The sequence below is a fragment of the Salmo salar genome, chromosome ssa06, assembly GCF_905237065.1.
Source record: "Salmo salar chromosome ssa06, Ssal_v3.1, whole genome shotgun sequence".
Taxonomy (NCBI): domain Eukaryota; kingdom Metazoa; phylum Chordata; class Actinopteri; order Salmoniformes; family Salmonidae; genus Salmo; species Salmo salar.
In genome coordinates this window covers 13,389,927-13,399,404 of record NC_059447.1, presented here as the reverse complement: position 1 = coordinate 13,399,404, position 9,478 = coordinate 13,389,927, and the positions used below count along the sequence as shown (strand labels likewise).

Genomic DNA, 9,478 nt, shown 5'->3' with positions numbered 1-9,478 from the left:
TGCGGTGGTCAGTCCAGATGAGAAAAGGGTGTCTAGCCCCTTCAAGCCAACGTCTCCACACCTTCAAAGCCTTGACGACAGCCAACAACTCCCGGTCCCCCACGTCATAGTTTCGCTCCGTCGGGCTGAGCTTCTTCGAGAAGAATGCACAGGGGCGGAGCTTCGGTGGCATACCCGAGCGCTGAGAAAGCACTGCTCCTATCCCAGCCTCGGACGCGTCCACCTCCACTATGAACGCAAAAGAGGGATCCGGATGGGCCAGCACGGGAGCCAAGGTAAACAGAGCCCTCAGGTGACTAAAAGCCCTGTCCGCCTCAGCTGTCCCCTGCAAGCGCACCGGTCCCCCCTTCAGCAGTGAGGTAATGGGAGCCGCTACCTGACCAAAACCCCGGATAAACCTCCGGTACTAGTTGGCAAACCCTAAGAACCGCTGCACCTCCTTTACTGTGGTGGGAGTCGGCCAATTACGCACGGCTGCAATGCGGTCACTCTCCATCTCCACCCCTGAGGTGAAAATGCGATACCCTAGGAAGGAGACGGACTGTTAGAAGAACAGGCGTTTCTCAGCCTTGACGTACAGGTCATGCTCCAACAGGCAACCAAGCACTCTGCGCACCAGGGACACATGCACGTGTAGCGGAGTATATCAAAATGTCATCAATATACACATTTACATTTACATTTAAGTCATTTAGCAGACTTACAAATTGGTGCATTCACCTTATGATATCCAGTGGAACAACCACTTTACAATAGTGCATCTAAATCTTTTAAGGTGGGGGGGGTTAGAAGGATTACTTTATGCTATCCTAGGTATTCCTTAAAGAGGTGGGGTTTCAGGTGTCTCCGGAAGGTGGTGATTGACTCCGCTGTCCTGGCGTCGTGAGGGAGCTTGTTCCACCATTGGGGTGCCAGAGCAGCGAACAGTTTTGACTGGGCTGAGCGGGAACTGTGCTTCCTCAGAGGTAGGGGGGCCAGCAGGCCAGAGGTGGATGAACGCAGTGCCCTTGTTTGGGTGTAGGGCCTGATCAGAGCCTGAAGGTACGGAGGTGCTGTTCCCCTCACAGCTCCGTAGGCAAGCACCATGGTCTTGTAGCGGATGCGAGCTTCAACTGGAAGCCAGTGGAGAGAGCGGAGGAGCGGGGTGACGTGAGAGAACTTGGGAAGGTTGAACACCAGACGGGCTGCGGCGTTCTGGATGAGTTGTAGGGGTTTAATGGCACAGGCAGGGAGCCCAGCCAACAGCGAGTTGCAGTAATCCAGACGGGAGATGACAAGTGCCTGGATACTCTGCGAATGTTGTAGAGCATGAACCTACAGGATCGGGTCACCACCTTGATGTTAGTGGAGAACGACAGGGTGTTGTCCAGGGTCACGCCAAGGTTCTTAGCACTCTGGGAGGAGGACACAATGGAGTTGTCACCACTACACCCTGCCGTGCAGGTCCCTGAAAATCTCGTCTACAAAGGCTTGGAAAACTGATGGCGCATTCATCAACCCATACGGCATGACGAAGTACTCATAGTGCCCAGAGGTGGTACTGAAAGCCGTCTTCCACTTGTCTCCCTCTCGGATACCCACCAGGTTGTAAGCGCTCCTGAGATCTAGTTTGGTGAAGAAGCGCGCCCCGTGCATTGACTTTATCGCTGTGGCTATAAGCGGTAGCGGGTAACTATACCTCACAGTGATCTGATTCAGACCCCGATAGTCAATACACGGGCGCAGACCTCCCTCCTTTTTCTTCAGAAAAAGAAACTCGAGGAGGCGGGTGAAGTGGAGGACGCAGGGAATCGGAGACATATGTTTCCATAGCCTCCGTCTTCGCCTGTGGTCGGGGATACACGTGACTCCTGGGAAGTGCAGCGTCTACCAGGAGATCTATCACACAATCGCCCCGTCGATGAGGTGGTAATTGGAGAAGGCGAGAGCCAAATTGGCATATTCAGGGGGAATGCGCACGGTGGAGACCTGGTCTGGACTCCGTAGTAGCTCCAACGAAAACCCTTATAAAGTAATATTAACTGTAAAGCTATCAGTCACTAGTGGAAACATTTACAACTGCAATTAAGTATGTTATCTTTTTAATTTATTTTACCTCAGACGATCTGGTAGTAAGGTTGCTAGCTAGCACTCCTAGCAGCTTAAACTAGCTAGCTGGCTAACATTTACTGCTAGTGAAGTTGCTAGCTAGAAAGTTTGCATAAACTAGCGCTAACTGGGCTAGTCATTGTCTAAATGACAGGTATAAACACATTCATAACCATAAAGGGGTAACTAGCCCCCAGGGGCCAGTTATCCCCTAGTTACCAACACACTCATTCAACATAGTTCTACTTTACTCCAAAATTATCTACATTTTTCTCTCTAAACAAGTGGATTATTTTTCTTAAGGCTTTCCTACTTGTATATTAAAAAAAAACAATTATCGAACTAACTTAATCTAACTTTCCAAATGTCAAAGAATTTGATCAATTTACCACAAAATCGTTTGTTGAAATACCTTAAAAAGTTCTGATGACCCAGGAATTGTGTTGTTGAGCAAGAGCAGTGGTAGCCAGGGAGGGGCTAGTAGTTACCCCTTAGAACCCTACTGGCAGATGGATGTTGAAAGATTGTTGTTGATCCTGATCAGGTGTTTTTTGGGCGGGAAAGAGCACCTCGAAAACGTTAGATAGAGAAGGGAGTCAATTGCGGACACCATGTGGAAAGTGTGCACAACAAAGAAACAGCACCTCCTTAATAACAGGCTCTGGATTACATTTGCAGGAGACAAAAAACAGGTAGGAAACTTTTCCGAATGGCGTAAAATAAAATGCATCAATAACAAAATAGTCTATCCTACTGGGAATCCATGTGTTTACAGATATACCTGAAGTTAAAATGCTATAAAGTACAGTATCGCAATATTACTCTTTGGTCCTTTAAAAAACGGCTGTATGTAAAACATCGCTATTTGGGCAGTTTTTCATTGCGGTCAATCCATCCGTTCTTTGTTTCCTCTTGAATTTACATGCGTGAATACACAACACTATATGCAGTATTTAAAACAAACGACAACAAAGAACATTTGAAACATATATTGATCTCAGATGGTTTTTCTTGGCCAAGTTAACCTCTCCTTTCATGTAAGGAAGTCATGACCATCATGTTTTAGGAAAAGAGGATACTTTGGTACATGTATTAAATTGCGATTTTGGCCAATTCCAGTCCCTTTGTTTAGGGGGTCCGGGTTCCTACCCAGAATAATGTGTATATAGGACTGAAAAGCTCAGTTCTGGTGACTTTTTAAAAGGACATTCTACTGCAAAATTAATGAAAATAAAATTATGCTGAAACAATCTAAAATATAATTTCCACCTCCAGAAATTAGCCCCAAAACATATTGGGGAAAATTATGTTAAAACAATGTGTACATATTGGACCTATTATCAGATGTGCTATTAGAAATACACATTATTTCCTGTAGCCCAACGGATTAGTTGCTATAAAATATGCATAAACTGAAGCGGAGTTTGTCCATCTGCATTTACCCCATTGGACACAACATCCTGATTGTGGTTATTATTATTAATAATTATTTTATTAATTTTAGATTTTTGGGGGTATATATTAAAAAGTATGTCATTGCCCTTTTAAGATGCATTGTCTCCTTTGAGCTCTTTTGCGTAGTGATGGGCATTGCGAGTCTTTTCTGTGAGCCAGATCATTTGGTTCCATTCAACTAAAAGAGCCGTTAATTTGGCTCCCAAACGGTTCATCATTCAGTAAGGTTTAGAAATTGAAAAACCATGAAAAAAAATGTCACTCCAAATGTATAGCCTAAAACGTTACCTACCATTATGGCAGGTCGTGAAATGTGAATTTTTACCTGACCAAATTATTAGATGGCCTGCAACAACAACCAAAAAATAAGCACAGAAAAAAATAGCATGGAGCAGATAATTGACGTCTGGAGCTCAAAAAGCAATACTGAAAGTATACAAATCGGGGAGCCAAATTAACCGTTCTTTCGTTGCGCAACCCCTCCTAACCATGCTTGAAACTCCAGTTGTAACCGAGTTTGTAAAACGATGCCTCTCGCGCAATTGAAGGAGTAAAGAAATAAAATGTTAGCAATGGTAAACTGGGACGACACGCTTTTTGAACAAAGGCCAACACTGGTTTCAAAATAGCTTCCCCAAAACTGCATTCAAAATTGTTTTCCCCCATTGCATTAATAATTGTTGTGAATTGAGTGCTTGTCAGAATAGTCTACGTGTTTCTCTCCCTATCACTCGCAACTTAAATGCCCCTTGAGAGGAATATTTATATCACATAGAACACACAACAACAAGTCTACTAACTAAGTAGGCAGGGACGCCACTTTGGTTTTAGAAGGATCAGGGGTTCCTCCCCCATATTTTGGGGGGGCATCTAAAGCTAATTTCCTGCATTTTTACACAATATGGCGTCTCTATTTAGAACAAAAGTAAACAAAACTGCCCACAGTCATCAAGCAAGGTAAGAGATCATTATTAAATAAGGGATTAATAAGACGGAACTAGATCAAAGGTAATTCAATAATAAATATTGTTTCGCACCTATAACCAATAGCATAACAAATTAACAACTCTTGAAAAAATACAAAGACTTTTGATTGTCCTTATTAAGACATCCTCTATGTCAAATTTCAGCCAGACCAACCAGCCAGCCTGAGCCGCCTGCACGCCCGACCCCCACCAGTCTCTCTCCCAACACAATTTCCTTCCCAGTTCTCACCTTAAAATGTTTTATTCCCTAATAAGGTTTGAAATAAATAAATAAACATATACACCTCAAATATACATTAACACACAGAAACAGAAAATCCTCCATATAATTAATCTCATAGGCCTAATAGTATTGTAGAGCTCTTTTTGCTTGCAGACAATATAGCTGGGTTGTCCCATCCTGTCCCTAGGGGTCCACCACCCTGCAGCGCCCCAACACACCCCACTCAGCTTTAGGATCTTAGTGAAACATTCATTATTGGTTTTGGGAGTGTGTTAGGCCAGAGTGAGAACCCACAGGACGGCAGACCCCCAGGGCCAGGACTGAGCATCCCAGCAGCTAGGGATTGCCTAAATAGGTGTCTCCCCTGATGTGGTCATGTTTTCAATACAGACTCCTTTAGTCGTACTGTATTCCATATAAGGCATCCAGACCTTATTTGTATGTGTATTTATTATGGATCCCCTGGCAGCAGCTACTCTTCCTGGGGTCCAGCCAAATTAAGGCAGTAATACATTTTAAAAACATTGAAATACATTAATAACAGATTTCACAACATATTAAGTGTGGGTGAAAGTTGCCCAGTATACCCTTAATCTTATAATAAATCAAATCTCGTGATACATAACTTGACATTTTGGGAGGATAACCAACCTTCCAATAAATGCTATAAATGCTTGGTTACACAATTTCTTCAAAGAAGTCTACAGTGTCAACATTTCCAAGCAAACAAAAACAGGGAGAAGGGAAAATCTGTAGACATACTGAGATAACAAAAAAACATACTCTTTTGCCAGAATTCAGCCAGCCTTCACAAGACCATAACATATGCAAATATGTCCCCTTTTGTGTTTTACACCTCCAGCAGAGGATTTCTGAGTGCATGTAACTCAGTTTCACTGGCATATAGTACGTTCTATGGATGGTCTTAACTTGCGGATCGGATCCCGCTAGCGGGATCGATTTGACATCATCCGGTGAAATTGCATAGCACCAAATTGAAAATACAAAAATCGTAATATTAAATATTCATGAAAATACAAGTGTCATACAATCGAACTGCGTTATCTGATTTACAATAGGCTTTACTGCGAAAGCATAGCATTCTATTATCTGAGGACAGCGCCCCACACACTCATATTTTTCAAACCAGCACAGGTGTCACAAAAATTACAAATAGCGATAAAATAAATCACTTACCTTTGAAGATCTTCCTCTGTTTGCAATCCCAAGGGTCCCAGCTACACAATAAATGGTTGTTTTGTTCGATAAAATCCTATCCCAAAAAGTCTGTTTAGTTGGCGCGTTTGATTTCAGTAATCCACTCATTCAACTCGTTCAACATGCAGACAAAATAATCCAAAAAGTTACCGGTAAACTTCATCCAAACAAGTCAAACAACGTTTCTATTCAATCCTCAGGTGCCCTAATATGTAAATAAATGATAATATTTAAGACGGAATGTAGTATGTTCACCCGCGCCACAAGACTACAGTCCTAATGAGGAACACCTTGGATAAACTACAACTACTTGTTTCGTTTTTCCAAAAACAAGCCATTGGTACTGCAAACTGGGTGCTGTTTTTTTTATTATTCAATAGGCAAACATAGGAATGGCCTGGGAGCTCCAAAAAAATGTTTTCTGGATGGATTTTCCTCTGGTTTTTGCCTGCCATATCAGTTCTGTTATACGCACAGACATGATTTTAACAGTTTTAGAAACTTTAAAGTATTTTCTATCAAATACAACCAGTATGCATATCCTAGCTTTTGGGCCTGAGTAACAGGCAGTTTACTTTGGGCACGTCAGACTGTCCGAACTTCCGAATACCGCCCCCTAGCCCGAAGTGCACTAACTGCACTAATTTATGTCTGAGATTCTATGAAGATGACTTGGCATTCTAACATATCTGTATCCATTCATCATCATTGGCTTTTACCAGATCTTCCTCACATGTTTGTTTTACATGTTTTGTGTCATTGGGAAAAGCCTCTATCAACCCTTGATACAGTTTGGAAATCAACTTTGGAGGTTTTTCAGACTGCCTTATCAAAGGCTGTAGCTTTAAGTTTAAGATTCTGTCCTGTAGCTACTGTAGGTCTGCCCATCAATTCAAGGTGGATCTTTGTATCATTCAGTGATATTGTTAATATTCTGCAAAATTCACCTGAGCTCCATATACTGGTCTTCCCTGGCTGCCTGACCCTGCTGGGACCCGTGTCACCATCTGATCCTGCTAAGACATGATGAGCAGTGTTGTGTACTGACTGTGCACTAGAGGGCTGCAGTCCCGCAGGATGCCTACGGGACCTGCGGGTCCAACACAGATCATTGAGGGGCGGTCTGCATTTTTCAGGCTGCGGGTAACACAGATTACTTTGGGATTAAAATATTTTTGTTGTCCCACAGACTATTTGGAAACAGTCCTCTTTATGCTTTGTGTGTTAGCCTACCTATTGTTTTAAAAGCACATACACTACCGTTCAAAAGTTTGGGGTCACTTAGACATTTCCTTGTTTTTGAAAGAAAAGCACATTTTTTGACCATTAAAATAACATACCATTTTTCAAAAATACAGTGTAGACAATGTTAATGTTGTAAATGACTATTGTAGCTGGAAACGGCAGATTTTTTATGGAATATCTACAGTCGTGGCCAAAAGTTTTGAGAATGACACAAATATTAATTTTCACAAAGTCTGCTGCCTCAGTTTGTATGATGGCAATTTGCATATACTCCAGAATGTTATGAAGAGTGATCAGATGAATTGCAATTAATTGCAAAGTCCCTCTTTGCCATGCAAATGAACAGAATTCCCCAAAAAACATTTCCACTGCATTTCAGCCCTGCCACAAAAGGACCAGCTCACATCATGTCAGTGATTCTTTTGTTAACACAGGTGTGAGTGTTTTGGGTCATTGTCATGCTGGAATACCCATCCACAACCCATTTTCAATGCCCTGGCTGAGGGAAGGAGGTTCTCACCCAAGATTTGACGGTACATGGCCCCGTCCATCGTCCCTTTGATGCGGTGAAGTTGTCCTGTCCCCTTAGCAGAAAAACACCCCCAAAGCATAATGTTTCCACCTCCATGTTTGACGGTGGAGATGGTGTTCTTGGGGTCATAGGCAGCATTCCTCCTCCTCCAAACACGGCGAGTTGAGTTGATGTCAAAGAGCTCCATTTTGGTCTCATCTGACCACAACACTTTCACCAGTTGTCCTCTGAGTCATTCAGATGTTCATTGGCAGACTTCAGACGGGCCTGTATATGTATTCTTGAGCAGGGGGACCTTGCGGGCGCTGCAGGATTTCAGTCCTTCATGGCGTAGTGTGTTACCAATTGTTTTCTTGGTGACTATGGTCCCAGCTGCCTTGAGATCATTGACAAGATCCTCCCGTGTCGTTCTGGGCTGATTCCTCACCGTTCTCATGATCATTGCAACTCCACGAGGTGAGATCTTGCATGGAGCCCCAGGCCGAGGGATATTGACAGTTCTTTTGTGTTTCTTCCATTTGCGAATAATCGCACCAAATGTTGTCACCTTCTCACCAAGCTGCTTGGCGATGGTCTTGTAGCCCATTCCAGCCTTGTGTAGGTCTACAATCTTGTCCCTGACATCCTTGGAGAGCTCTTTGATCCTGGCCACGGTGGAGAGTTTGGAATCTGATTGATTGATTGCTTCTGTGGACAGGTGTCTTTTTTACATGTAACAAGCTGCGGTTAGGAGCACTCCCTTTAAGAGTGTGCTTCTAATCTCAGCTCGTTACCTGTATAAAAGACACCTGGGAGCCAGAAATCTTTCTGATTGAGAGGGGGTCAAATACTTATTTCCCTCATTAAAATGCAAATCAATTTATAACATTTCTGACGTGTTTTTCTGGATATTTTTGTTGTTATTCTGTCTCTCACTGTTCAAATAAATCTACCATTAAAATTATAGACTGATCCTTTCTTTGTCAGTGGGCAAACGTACAAAATCAGCAGGGGATCAAATACTTTTTCCCCCTACTGTAAGTACATTTGAGCAATTCCATTTACTTTTGATACTTACGTATATTTAAAACCAAATACTTTGTCTTTTACTCAAGTAGTATTTTACTGGTTGACTTTCACTTTTACTTGAGTCATTTTCTATTAAGGTATCTTTACTTTTACACAAGTATGACAATTTAATACTTTTTCCACCACTGCCTATAGGCTACTTAATGTGGCCTCAATCAAATTATCCATTACCTATAGGTAATAGGCTATGAAGTGCATGCTTGGGGAAGCACAAGCAAATGTTATATTTTTAGGATAGCTGCTGGGATGGTGTAAAATACAACAAGCTGCATTGCACACAGCAATGAACATTCCTTCCAACCCTGAGCCCGCTTTGATCTTGTGGTTAAAAAAAAAAAAACGTTTTTCTGTGATGTCTAACCAATGGCTGTGCTGTGTAAGCCTGTGGTGACAGTTCAGGAGGAGAGTCAGTCTTCTTCCCCCCCAAAAATGGTGATTAGGCCTTGTACTCTGACTAGCCTGTGTTCTGTTCAGTTTGAGAAGGAGAGCACAAAGATGAGAAGGTGGACCGGAGGTTTAATTGGTTTTATTAAAAACAATATGTTTCTTGCCCATTATGTATTTATCAGTTATTGACCACACAATAAGCCAGATTCAAGTAATTTACATTGTGGTATGAATCCATTCAAAATTAATTAAATAGATTTTGTTTCACCCGTCTAC

General features: G+C 42.4%; 1 protein-coding gene across 6 annotated transcripts in view; it reads left to right on the top strand.

The window, feature by feature from the left end:
• The first annotated feature begins 2,573 nt into the window (after positions 1–2,573).
• The window catches only part of LOC106606347 (NACHT, LRR and PYD domains-containing protein 12), a 32,726-nt gene continuing 25,821 nt past the window's right edge, over positions 2,574–9,478 (top strand). For 4 of the 6 annotated variants that reach the window (XM_045719782.1, XM_045719780.1, XM_045719781.1 and 1 more), the window contains exon 1: positions 2,580–2,780. The gene's annotated coding sequence lies outside the window, so the exon portion shown is untranslated. Of the gene's footprint in view, positions 2,781–9,478 lie in introns of all 6 variants that reach the window. The other 2 variants (XM_045719778.1, XM_014202502.2) reach the window with 1 other exon arrangement.